Genomic DNA, 14,389 nt, shown 5'->3' with positions numbered 1-14,389 from the left:
AAAAAAAAAAAAGAAAATATCACTGTGAGTAAGTTAACCTAGACCCAAAATTTCATGCATATTTTGAACTCACTGATAAGTAGATATTAGTCAATAAGTTTTGAATACCCATGATAAAACTAACTCACAAGACTGTAGGAAACTTAACGAGAAGGAAGACCCAAGTGTGGATACCTGAAACCTACTTAGAAGGGGAACAACATAATCATAGGAGGCAGAAGGAGGGAAAAAACTGGGGTTAGGGGGAGGAGGGGCAGAATTAGATATGGTTAGAGACTAGAGGGATGCACAGAGAACCAGGAGAATGAAGTGAGATATGCAGCAGTGAAGATTAGGGGGCAAGCAGAACCTCTAGAAATTCCCAGGCACCAGGGGTTCAAGAGGCTCCTAGGATTCAATGGGGATGACATTACCATTAAAAGAGAATACATAGAATGTTTGACCTCTCCAATCAAAGCATTGCATAGTCAGTAATAATGGCATTTTTATTTACATCATATCTGTGTTAAATAGAGACATGTGGCAGAAAAGGGGTTCACAGCCACATGTGGACAATTGGTCTCTATTTGTCACAGCTACCAAGTCTCTTGCTGGCATGTAGGAAGCACCATTTTGCCTTGCACATTTTGATAGGAGACACATGCTGTTTTTTCCTTTGTGTGTGCGTGTGCGTGTGCGTGTGCGTGTGCGTGTGCGTGTGTGTGTGTGTGTGTGTGTGTGTGTTTTGGATATATAATAGCCTAGGTGATATTTACATACATGGAGTTGTAATGCATCTATTTGCCTAGCTGAACTTTTTACAAATAAAGAATTTCAATATCTAATAAAATTTACAATTTACATATATTTTAACCTGACTTTTCTCTACTCATATTATTTCATGATTATCTAGGGAGCTGACCCTGGAATGAAGATTGAAGTGTAAATGTGTGTCAATACTCCTGTAATGACCATCTGGGAAGAAGAAGGAGAGCATCAGGATAAATAAGAACAAGAATGAAAATAGGCTATAATTAAGTCTCACTGAGTCAGTAGGCAATCTAAAGCCCAGAATTCTCCCTACTTGACAGGCAGAAGCAAGCATTTTGCTTATAGACACATTGGATAGAAGCTGAGGATAGAAACTGAGGAACCCTTCCAGGACACACTTTAAGCTACTGGGGAGTAAAAGCTGCATTTTTACAGAGGGTGTTCTTTGAGATGTCAGCATCAAAGAAAGGAAGAATGTATATCTCTACATATCCATGTGTGTATTGACACATGTATATAAAGGGACAGACACATATGCACACACAGTGAGAAAGATGTATTTTTTAGCAGAAATAAGTCCACTGAAAATATTTCATGCTTAGTTTTCTTTCAAGTTCACATGAAAAAATTTATCAATATAAGAGATATAGTAGTAAAAATGCTTAAAGAATAAAGCTGATGGCTATATTCTCCTTTCATTTTTTTATTTACTGATTAAACACTTGACACTTTAGAACCTAGTGAGAGTGTTAATATCTTCATACTTCCACAATTCTCCCTGTGAAGGCTTGCTCATTCAAAATAGGGGCTAAGTGGGAAGTCTAAAAGAACAAATGTCGACATATAAATGTGTAAAACTCAATTAACACAACTATAGTAAACTCAGTTTCACTCACACTATGAAAATAACAAAAATAAAAAACAAACAACAATGAAATAACAAGTAACTAAAAATGGTCTATTCTGAAATAATTAAAAGAGGCAGTGCATATGAAAATGAGGGTTGGGCTAGAAAGCATGTAGATAGGTTTTGTTAGAACTCATCAAGTTCCACCAGCAGGATTTTGGATTATATTTTAATTGCATAGCATGCCTGCATTTGATTCAGATAGCCAGTGCTATCCCAGAGTTCAGCTAACAGCAGGAATACTAAAGAAACAATGGTCCCAGCAGTGGTTAATTCCCACATGGAATCAAGAGAGTTTCTATGAGATAGGTATATGCTTGTGATGATTCTACAGTCATTACAGCATGACTGGGCACTGGTTTTTACAAATGAGAACAAAATATAATTAGAATTAAATTTGTGCATAAACCCAAAATACACAGTGGTATTAATATATGAAGTATTCAGAGCATGGGAGGGCTGTCTAGTCACTTAATATTTAAATAGTTTAGAATCTCAAAATCATTCATATTATAATAATATTTTTCTTCACTAGTATTTTCTAGACTATATGGGCTACATGATATAAACTTTAAAATAGTCTTATTCCTATATCAGTGTCAATACATTTAAACAGTACCTTTCAAGAAATTACAATTAGTGATCTACATGCCAACAGCCTTTGAATAAAATCCACTGAAGGTGGCCCTCATGACACTTGGATATATTCAAACACTGAATCGTAGTCTTTCTTATTTGTGTTTTCCTTCCCTTAAAGGTTTCTCGTCATTCTATATTCACTCTGACAAGAAAATTTCATAAACAAATTATATAATAACTTCTCTTCTAAATATAAAATGTTTACTTAGAATACAGAAAGGTTATTTAACAGATGGTTCATATTACAAGTTTTTATAAAATGTAAGCTTTTGAAAATAAGAAATTAATAATTTTGATTGCTCTGTGTTCTGCTTTTTCATAGACAGCTCTCTTTTAAAGAAAAGGGCTTACTTAACTTGCTGCCTTAGTTTTATTTGAATTTTCGTCCAAGGATAGCAACATAGATGATGTCTTAGGCAGCAGATGTGTTTTCTGGAGCAAGGAAAATGGTAATGATAGCTTTTAAGTGTAATAGTGTCTTGTACTTTGCCACTCTAATTATTTAGACACCTCTGTAATCAGTGGTAGTGAGCACTGGGGTATTGCTGTGCTTCAAAGCAAATGTAACATCTTTCATCTTCTCAGGTTGAAACAGGACAATTTGTCATTAAGCCATATAGGTTCCTGTGAGGTTAGCTTCAGTTTAGCCTTTCATACTTTCTCACCTCCCACATAGGAGCAAGGCCATTTGTCATTGGGAAGAACATTGAAGTGAGGCTGACTTATACTGAAAGATTTTCATTGTTGTTGAAGCTGCAAACCCTCAGATGCTATATAATAGAAATATGGAAGTTCAAACCAGAATCACCAACTTCTAACATGATTATATCGGCAAATACCCCTAACCCTGTCCTCTGTTAACAGCTGGGGATTATGTGCCCTGAGTCTCTGCTGAAAAACTTTAATTATACTGGGACCTGCCTAACTGGATTTGAAACACTGCTGAATAGATACTGGGAAGTTTATTTTAAAACATATTTCAGAATTAGCCTTTCAAAAGGAGGCTGTATTTCATGACACAATAGTAATATAATGAGAAACAGGAAGTTGGTTGATTAGTGTATAAGTACAAGGTAAAAACTCTTCCCATGGTTGTATAAGGGAAGCATTTTAGAATAAATGATACAGGTGTTCCCATAAGTTTTACATCTCAAGAAATACAGGAAAAAAGCAACAAAGAGCTAGAAAGAATTCACCATATGCAAATCTTTCATACCAATATGGACAAAAGTAACCAGCAAATAATCTGATGAACAAGAATAACAAACAAAAAGTTTCAAGTATTAAAATCCTCTCTCAACTTATTAATTGATGAAGATCAGCGACTGGGATGAGGAAACCAGATCTAGGTTGCAGAGATGATTCAGTCAGTTTAGGAGATAACCTGAGTTTGGATCCCAGTACCATATGAAAAGCTAGGCATGCATGCTCCAGGTAATAACCCCATGTAAGCTCATGCAAGCTACCTTAGTTAATTGAGTGAGTCACACATACACATAAAAAAGATATTGACGTAGAAAGGGGGAGGTTGTCAGCAAAAGCGTTCACAATAGGAGAGTGAATGGGTATGAGAAAGACACTAGGAAGGCAAATATGCCCTCGAATTTACTATATGAATATATGAATTGTTGATGATGATAATGATGATGACAATGACAATGATGATGATGACGACGACAATAAAAATGATGTCTGGTGCAAGGTCATATGTGAATCACAGGCCTAGCAGAGGAAGACACTACTAACCAGCAGATACTAGGAAACTGATAAACAGCCCAGCCCAAACTAAGAGCACTGGATTTAATAGATATAAGATTATATATATATATATATATATATATATATATATATATATATATATATATATTACACGGAGAAGAGGGAGGAAAAAAGAAAAATATCAACTATATGATGACACTCTCAAAAAACCCCGCCTGAAAACTTAAAACATTTTCATGTGCTAGTACCAGAGGGTTAGACAAAGGAGGGAATAAGAGAACCTTCCTTTGCGTGTACAACCCAATAAATATATGCATTTCTAGAAGCATGGTGCTAATGAAGGTAAGAGGGTCTGTTAAAAGATAAGTCACTGTTAGATTTCAGATGCTGTGTTGGGATCCTTCCCGCAGAAAAGCCCTTAACTTCATTTCAGAAGCAAAGTCCATAGTTCTTACCACCAGAAGTGATGAAATAATAATGTGTCCTAAGAAGCTACAATCTTGGTATATGTTCTTGTATCAGATAAACAATTAATATAACAGTACATGATAATGTATAAAATTCCCAATTCTTAGAAATTTTGGCAAAGGCTTAGAAAATACTATTATTACTATAATTGAAGTATCAACCCTAATACACCGACAAATAAGAATGATGACACTTTTGAAGTGATTTGCAGGAATTTTAGTTGTGCCTGGGCTGGCCTGGAAGAGGAAATGGTCAATCGCTAATCCTGGACAAAGGTGACAGGGAAAATGCTCTAATTGAGATCAAAACAGATCTATGTCATTGCTTCCTCCATAAAAAAGAGATTAAAGCTTCATATTTACAATATAAGACTGGAAATGAATAGCATGTTATTTTATTTATGATTTAATATATATTTATATAGTAATACATGAATAATTCAAAATGATATTTTATGAGCCTAGAAATACCATTTTCTAGAGGTGGTGTTCATTTATTGCCAATGGAACCCATAGTCATTTATATCATATTATTAATGATATGAGAAGATGTAAGTATGACAAACTCATTTCTAGTAATGAACTAATTTTTCACATTTGATAAAAACTCTGTAGATTCTTTTATGAAGCATTCTTATAACATAACCAGAATAAATGAAAAATGTGATCAAAATTATAGATGCCTGTGATGGTATAATATGAATGGAATACTGGTGTCCTGTCAGAAGAATCACACCAAAATCTGAAGGAGAAGCTGGTTTCCCAGAATTGATAGAACAAAGAAATTTGGTTATGTTATTTGTTTTGAATGAGGCAAATTTACTGCAAAGCAATTTATGTCAATTACATTCTAAAGAAGTTTGATCCCACAAGGAAATGCATCCGCAGCAAATGGAGGAATCCATTTGAACCCATCTTGAGTTTTCAGATGCATTTCCTGTAAATATGAATATGTGTCTGCATAAATCACGGCCCATATGTTTAATCTACACCACAGTTCCTCAGAAATTAGTCAATTAATAGCCACTCAAGAACAGTAGTACTAGATCAAATTCCTTCCTTTCTGATAGGATTATTATGATCTTTTTTTAAATTTTTTTTTTATTTTTTTTAGTGACTTGAAACATCACATCTGAGGTTAATGTAAAAGTTGTTGTAAAATGGCCAAGAGATATTCAAATATGGTGAGTCCAGTTATGATGTCATATCCTCCTATACTTGGACTCTGTGTCAGTTTCATTCTCTGTCATCTATTTTTATGAAAATTGCATACATTAATTTCCATACTAATGCCAACTAAGGCTACCAATCAATAAGGATCATTTTAGCTGACTTTCCACTGAGTGTTATTAATATAAATTCAACTGCAAAGCCAGCCTTTATTTCCTTCACTTCATTCAGATAATAAAATCACATGACATGTCACTCAAAATATGTAAGCTACAAATCTCACATAAGTCACTGGCTTCAGTAATTTGATACTAATGGATTTGTGATACTGTAAACAATCTAGTTATATTCTTTCTAGTGAAAAATAGAAAACTCCTAAATGGGTGGCTTTGTGCACATTACTCAGAAAAGGCTTACAGGCCAATTGTATATATTTTTGACATGAATATTCTGTATGAAAAAGAAGTCCGGAATTTCTGTGGTTTGGAATGATGCTTTCAGAAGTGCTTCCCCAAAAGTCCATTTTTCAGTTCATCAGAGACACAAAATACTACTAGTTGGATAGTAGAAATAGTAGAGTCATATCTCTACAGGTTAGAAGTCCAAGATAAGAGAAGGATGAGGTACATATGATAGATTTTTATCCTATCAATCTCTTCTGGTTTGTGGTGTGTAGGCAGTCCACAGCATTCTCAAATTGTCTACTTTCATCTTCAGATAGCCATAACAATCTTCATGTGTGTGTGTGTGTGTGTGTCTGTCTGTCTGTATCAAGATTTTGCTTTCTTATAGAAAGTAGGACACCAGTATTATTTGATTAATGCATGGTCTCATCTTAACAAACCGCATCTGCCATGGTAATTCCGTTTCTATGTATAGTCATATTCTGAGACCTAGGAATTACACTCCAATATATAAGTAACAGTAAGAAAGACACAATTTAATAATAGCATTCACATAACATTCACACAATTCAATCTATACAGACAACACAGTAACTGGCAGTCTTAACTGAACAGGTGCATGTCTACATATTAAAAATATGTTATGAGTTTCAAAGATATTGGTCCCAAGAAATATTTTAAATTTTAGTTAGACATGCATACCTATGTCTTGAGAATCCTTGATACCAAAAGTTCAGATCCTATCTGCTTGCATATTAATATTTTCAATATAAGAGGTCTCATCAAACTGTCAGAAGAAAGGAAATAAAAGGATAAACAAAGATCATGACTTTATTCATGACAATTATGTAGTAATCAACCCACTTGAAGTTTAAATTGACCTATGTGTGCAAAGTAAAAATGAAGATTTTCTTCTTGGTAAGTTTGTTAATGTTTTGCATCCTAAAGGCAAGGAATAAATTGAAATTCCATACCAAGTTTCATCCAGGTGTGGCCTGAAAGTAATAAATTAGTTGATCTTGACATAAGATTGTTATCACAAACAAATGGCAGCAATAAGTATTAGAGGACTTGGTTTCAGTAAATCTTATTATTCTGTCTTCCACTATGAATAATTTTTAAATATACACTTAATATTGGTATTAAAGTATCTTGAAAACACTTTAGTGAGGAAAAAATGCAAATTTTCCAAGGTTTTGTCCAAGACTGCAAATACTACTTAGCCCAGGAGACAAAAGAGACTTAAATTGCATAGAAAATTGAATTTTCTTAGCATGTGAATGGTGAAACTTCACATCATTAAAAGAGATTTAACTCAACATGATGTGTGGCTGAAAAGGGGATGCACAGAATAAATGGAGGCTTATTCAAACTTCCCAAGAATACTGGCATTCAAAATCACAAGATGACTCTATGCAAGACAAAACTAACACACACAGAAAACAGTGAAGAAGGCACATGAACCGAGTAGCTGGTGAACTAGTAAATGGAAGAGGCCTCACTGAAAATGACAAATACTGTATCAAGTATAAATTGTGCTACATGATAAATGAGTAAAGTTACTGTATTTGTGGAGGGAATAAATTTTTATGTGCACAGAAACCATTACACCTAGCTATATATCATCCCATTAACATGCTCAAAGCTCAGGTTCTCCTTGGGTATAAGTAAGAACAATGAATATAATTCTGACTCTTACACTTCACAGTAATTTTGAAGGTCACCAGACTGAATTTTATTAGGTGCTTCATTCCATTTATTTGCTTGTTTCTTATTTGATCAGTTGATTGGCTTAGGGCAGGTTTCCCATATATCCCAGGTCAGCATCAATTACATACCTACGAGGGAATGGCCTTGGACATCTGATTTGTGTGTGTGTGTGTGTGTGTGTGTGTTCACATGCACTTCTCAGAAATGAAATAAAGGCCTCCTGCACAGAGGCCAGCACTCTAATCCTGAGGTTTACAGTCTCTTGTGTAATTCACTTTTATTTCAGGAAAGTTTTCCAGGTAAAATCATTTTACATTTTCATGTTTGTGAAAAAAGATAGTTGCAAAGTTTCAGTAAGAGTGTATTCATCTTTAAAATACAAGATAGTGTTTTTATGCAATTAAAGCTGATTGCATCCCCAAGTGTCAAGGCATAGAATAATCACCAAATATGATTTTAGAGATATATTAAAAGGTTGCTATCCTTTGTTAGCTACTCATTGTTTTCTGCAATTATACCTTGTCTTTCCCTATAAAATTATTGTGGTCGAAGACTAAAATTTTGTTTGGGAAACCAAACTGTAAAAAGTTCATTGGAGTTTTATGTGGAGAATGTTGTGGTTGCATACATCATCATTTAAGAGATGTCAGCAAACATAATTATATGCTCTATTTCTTGACATATTTATTTGCAACTAAATATTTCCAAAATAAAAACTACATATTTTAGGTAAATTTCTACATTACAACATACTCTAGACTTATCATTGAAAGGTTTACTGTATTCATCGATGCACTAATTCAGTAATGTGGAAAAGAAAAATGGAGTTTGCCTCAGCTGAACAGCTTTAGCTGGAAAGCACTGGACACTGCCACAACTAATAGGCAAATGGGAACATCCAAATACAGTCTGTGGGTGCTGCTCTAAAAAACCATGTTGGTTTATGTAATTTATAAAGAACAGAAATGTGTTTCTTATAGTTCTGACCTCAGAAAAACTCAAAGATTTGTACCCAGCACATTCAACTAGATGGGAAAGGCTATTCTGTTTCAAGTATGGGGATGCTGTGTCATCACAGGACAGAAAGAATAGAGGGGAGAAAAGGAGTGAGCTCCTTCTCTCAAGTCATTTTATGTGAATTCTTAGTCTATAAGAACTCTGTGCCCATTATTTAATTCCCTACCCAAATAGTTGAACTTAAGTTTCAGTTTGACATGAAGGCTGGAGAGGGGTCTATTTAAACCACAGTATCTTACATAGTTGGCATCTGTGCTAAGAAAACCCATGATTTTGGCTTCAGACTAGAAGATCTACATATGTCCTCTCTATGAATTTGTTTTCTCAGATCACAGTAGCGTCAAAGAATTCAGATTTTATGTCAAGAGAACAGGGCACAGAATTGAGTATAGTCCAACAAACAAATACTAGACTAGATATCTCATACTATTTACAGAAGAGGATTTGGAAGGTACTCAGTATCTTTCTGCAGTTTCTTTTGAGTTATAAATAAATCAGTGGTCCACAGAGACTCAAGAGGAAACAAAAAGTGTTTATTACTCCCATCGTGTACACGCCAAGCCCACCATGGAGAGGGAAGACAATACAAGTATTGGAATCATTACTTGCTGATTCTGACCCAAATCCAATGTTTATGGCTTCCTTTATTACATGTTCTTTACTTGACTTAAGAAAATCTACAAAGTTCTGTGTCTTGGGACAGGTCTGTAAACAGGAGGCTGAAGTAGAAAGGTCCCAAGATCAAGGCCTGCTTGTACTACATAGAAAATCTGTCTTAGTGCTCCAAAGAGTTTTTCTGATTTATGGTTAAAGAACTACTGTCCCAGTGTGATTTTATTTTGTTATTAGGGCAGAGATAAAAATCAACAGCTTATGTATCAAATATAACCCACTGGATTTCTATAAAGTTATGTTAGATCAGTTCTATCTCTCTTTTCTCAGTTTTGACCATGACTGTGCTTATACTTCAGCAGAGTTCAACAGTTGCTACAGATATGGAAGCCTCTAGTATTTACTATGTGAATATCTGCTTGAGCTAAAATGCATTTTGAGCCAAAGGCTTAGACAACCAAGGAGCCCTTTTGCATGACACAAAGGCAGGATTTTGCTATAAGAGGAAAGGTGCTTAGGAAAAGTCAAATGTTTCCTTACCATTTTCATTCACTCTGTCCATGATGTAGAATTGCAATTGTTAGTTGTTTCACAATGACTAAAGTATCCAAAGGTATCTTGTCTGAAGTCTGAGTTATAGAGGGATTTAAAAGGAAAAGTGAAAAGATTTTGTATATATCATTTATATTATATTAATATAATTTTGTATATATTATATCAAGAAATCAAATATGCCTAATCAAATGTATCTGAGCCCTGATATTTTATTCAAATTAAATCCTTTGCTTACTTTTGTTTACTTTTTGCATAGGAAAATTAAAGTGGTAGGCTGGGTCTTCCAAGTCGGTTTTACTCCCTTTGTTTAGAATCCAGAGATTTTTGTCTTAGTTTTAGTTTTTGGTTTTTGTTTTTCTTTTTTGTTTTTGGTTACCCAATTGCCTTCACCATTTTCTCAATTGTAACTTTAAAACTAGTAGATATTTATTAAAAATAAAAACAGTAATTTATCATTATGAGTCAATATTTTCAGCTCTTCCCCATATAAATATACTAGAAGTGAATTTGAGAACTTGCTCTAGTACTTCCTTGACCATCAGGACTACTATTATTCTTTAGCTATCATATAGTACTTTCATATAAAAGAAAACTCATGTAGTCCATACATACCAAGTTAATAGTTTAGACAATTTGCCATTCATGGTCTGTCATGTAGAAATGACTTCTGTGGAGCACTGTTTTTTCCAGTTGACATCATTTGATAAGAATAATATCGCATGTGTAGTTCACTAAAAAGCTTGCTATCTATTCCTGTTAGATGAAGAAAAGCAGCAATGTTCTGCTAAGTATGTAAGGGAATTTTTGCATGGCAGATAAGACTGTGCTAAGTGAATAAATTTGAAACAAGACAAGTCTGATATAATAGTCTGCATTGGTGTTAAGCAAAAATTGCGCTAATTTAAAGGTAAGGAGGTCTGTATGTGAACTGTGTGTGGAATTTGGTAATACAGTTGCTAGCCTTAGAATGTTTTCACCAATTTATCTATTAGGTAGAGTCTAATCATATAAGGATAAACTTACTGTGCATATAAGAAAACTCACTTCACAAAGTCAATAATGCCATATAGTTGTTGTAACATAAACCCCTATGTGCTTTCAGGATGCTTGGTCATGTTGAGTTCTAAATAGGTGTTAAAGCCAAAAGCTAATATCTAGGATACAGTGCTTTTCTGGACTACATGAAGTCCTGAATCTGATACCCAAAAGTGAGTGTGGTAACACACATTTATAAAACCAGCACTGAAGATATGGAAGCAAAAGAATCAGGTGCTCAGGGTTATCATTGGTTACCCAGGGAATTCACATTCTGCCTGGTACACATGAGACCCTGTCATAGAAAAGGAGAACATGCCTACACTAGAGCTTAAGTTTACACTACATTAAAAATATGACAGGCTTCTGAGCAAATTTTAGTTTTGCACAAATAATGCCCTCAATAATAAACTCTTTTGAAGTACCACAAAATTCGATGATTCTGGGCACTGTTAATGGGTTTATTTTGGTTTTAGAAATCTTTGTTAAAAAATTCTGTCTTGAAAAAAATTAGATCTAGTGTAGATCGTTTAATCAGAAGGTTATTTCTTGAGAACTATGCATTACAAACTATATTTAAAAAAAAATGCTGTAGAGCCTTTAGTCAAGACTGCTGCCATCTACATGACTCAGAGCCATGATTAGTAGCTCTATTTCAGGAATCTGCTTCCATAATGATTGTGTCTATCATGTTAGTGTTATTCTCCCCCCCCCACAAACACAAACATTAAACACAGAGTAAAAACTACAAATAATAAAATATATTTAAAATATTGCTGTTTTGGTGGAAATAATGGTAAGATTAATTTCAGACACAGGTATCTAAGAAATTAATATGTTTCTTATTTAATAAGCTACTAATGTTGTATCTGTCTTAATTATGACAGATTTTTGTGTTTGAAAATAGAACAAGTCTTGATTAGGTCAATTAAACACATATACACACACACTCATCAGATATCAAATGTAAGACAATATTTTAAAAACAAAATGTATTAGAATATTAAGAGTATTCTAAAATATGTTAGAATAATTAAAATATTTAGATCTAAAATTTCTACCACTCCTCTTATTTCCTCTGCTCTGCCCAGCTTCATATCTGAAAGAGCAGGTTAGTTGTATGCTGATCACAGAAAATCTCTCTGTCTCTCTCTCTCTCTCTCTCTCTCTCTCTCTCTCTCTCTCTCTCTNTCTCACACACACACACACACACACACACACACACACACACAAACCCTGTCTCAAAAAAAAAAAAAAAGACATCTCAGATGACTGCAGGGCTGTCATAAACAAAGACCAGCTGAGCTTTTTGTGAGTAGTTATGCCTTCAGCAAGATGGAATGAATTGCCTGCACTGAATCCTTAGGGTCATAGACTTCTAGGAATAAATGAAGACAACCCAAGCAAACCAAAGCTTGAGGTGGACAGCTCAGCAATGCTACATTCAGGAAAGGGACATCTTTTATACTCTCTCTGGAAAGAAAATCAAAGAATTAAATAGAGTTATTTTTAAGCTTTAAGAATTAATTTTTCAAGACCTAAAATTTCCCTTATTCTTCCTAATTCTTTTCTTCTGCCTAACTGTCCATAGCTTGCCACTGCAGAGTAGGAATATTTTAGAATAAATTGTGCATTGAGTTTTGAGAATATCAAGTTTACAAGATATTCAGATGAAACTTAAACTTGTATTTTGAAATGAATGTTGAAACAAAATATAACTTGGTACTACTGTATCTCAGTTGACTCACTGTACATTGAGAAGGAATGGGTTTGGGGCTAGCTTGGAAGATTATGCAATGAATATTAATTTCCTCTCCAAATTCATATGAACTCCTCAGCCTGTATTTATGGTACTAGGATTTTTGGCTTTCTGATAGTGGTTGGGACACAAAAACAAATCTCTCTTGAGTAAAACTAGCACCCTTACAAATGCACTCCAGAAAGACTCCTGCCACTCTCTCAAATGAACTTAGAGTAAGATGTTAGCTTTCTCGGGAGAAGGACCTCCACATTAACATTCAGATGTGGTAGAAACTGAGGTACTTGATGGGGTTTTGGTAGCCAACCTCCAGCTTCCAGGGCTGTGCTTGAACTCTGAGTCAGAGTATTTCTGCTGCTTAGGACCCACGGGTCAAAGCTATTCGATGAAAACAGAGTCTTTGGGACTAAGACAGTTTTTATCTAACTTTTGTTCCTAAATCTCATGATAATATTTCTAGTTCTTAGCAAATGATTATGAGTTTCAATAAATGTTTCTAGGACATGGCTGAATGAATACCCATGCACCAAACCATTTTATAAATTCCCTAGGAATTCAAACATGCTGCTACGTACGTATTTCTTATAGCTATGATCATGTTGTGATGGAAACAACAGTTGAATGTGGAATATTAAAGCAAAGTACCTCCTACATGTTCCTTCTGAAATGTGGCTGAACTTTCCCATATATTCATATAGGCAAATAGAAGTACGTTGAGTATACACATATGGATATGTGTGTATAAAACATATATTGAAAAGATATTCTTTTTAAATTCATGAATATATTGTAAAATTTTAAACAAATTAAGAGGGCTAGAGAATATACTTATAGGTTAAAAGCATTGGTTGTTTTTACAGAGAACCATGGTTCAATTCTTAGTATACACACACACACACACACACACACACACACACATACACACACACACACACTTAGTATACACACACACACACACACACACACACACACACACACACACACACACACACACACACACACACACACACACACACACACGAACATGCAAGCATGCACATGCACACAATACAAACATAGGAAGACTCATAATAATTTGTAACTCTAATTCTAGGGGATTCGGAAACTTCATCTAGTTTAAAATGGATGTCAACTGATGAATGTATATACATGCAGAAAATGCATTTATACACATAAAGTATTTTTTAAATTGAACATTAATTACCAAGTAGTTTTACAGCTATTGAGATATTTATTTTATTATTTAATTTGTAATCCAAAGTTTCCCTTTAATAAAGTTGCAATCTTAAAATACCATTTTTCATTAGAATAATATTGATTTACATATTATTTTAATATACTGAAAATTTAATATGATAATATTTTACTGGGATTTAGAGATGTCTCTAGTTTAGATTTTTGTTTATTATCCCTATAATTTTAATGTTATTGTATTCTATGAGGAGAAAAGTGAACTATGAAAAAAATATATATATATATATTTCATGAATATATATGTGTATAGATAGATAGATAGATAGATAGATAGATAGATAGATAGATAGATATTCTAGTCTGAGAAATTTTATTTAGAAATTCTCCTGAGTTCTTACAAAACTTTCTCAACACATTGATGTCTATTCTCAATTTCTCCCAGGATTTACAA

The sequence above is a fragment of the Mus pahari genome, chromosome 2 (assembly GCF_900095145.1).
Source record: "Mus pahari chromosome 2, PAHARI_EIJ_v1.1, whole genome shotgun sequence".
NCBI lineage: Eukaryota > Metazoa > Chordata > Mammalia > Rodentia > Muridae > Mus > Mus pahari.
Note: the sequence above shows the minus strand (reverse complement) of the source record.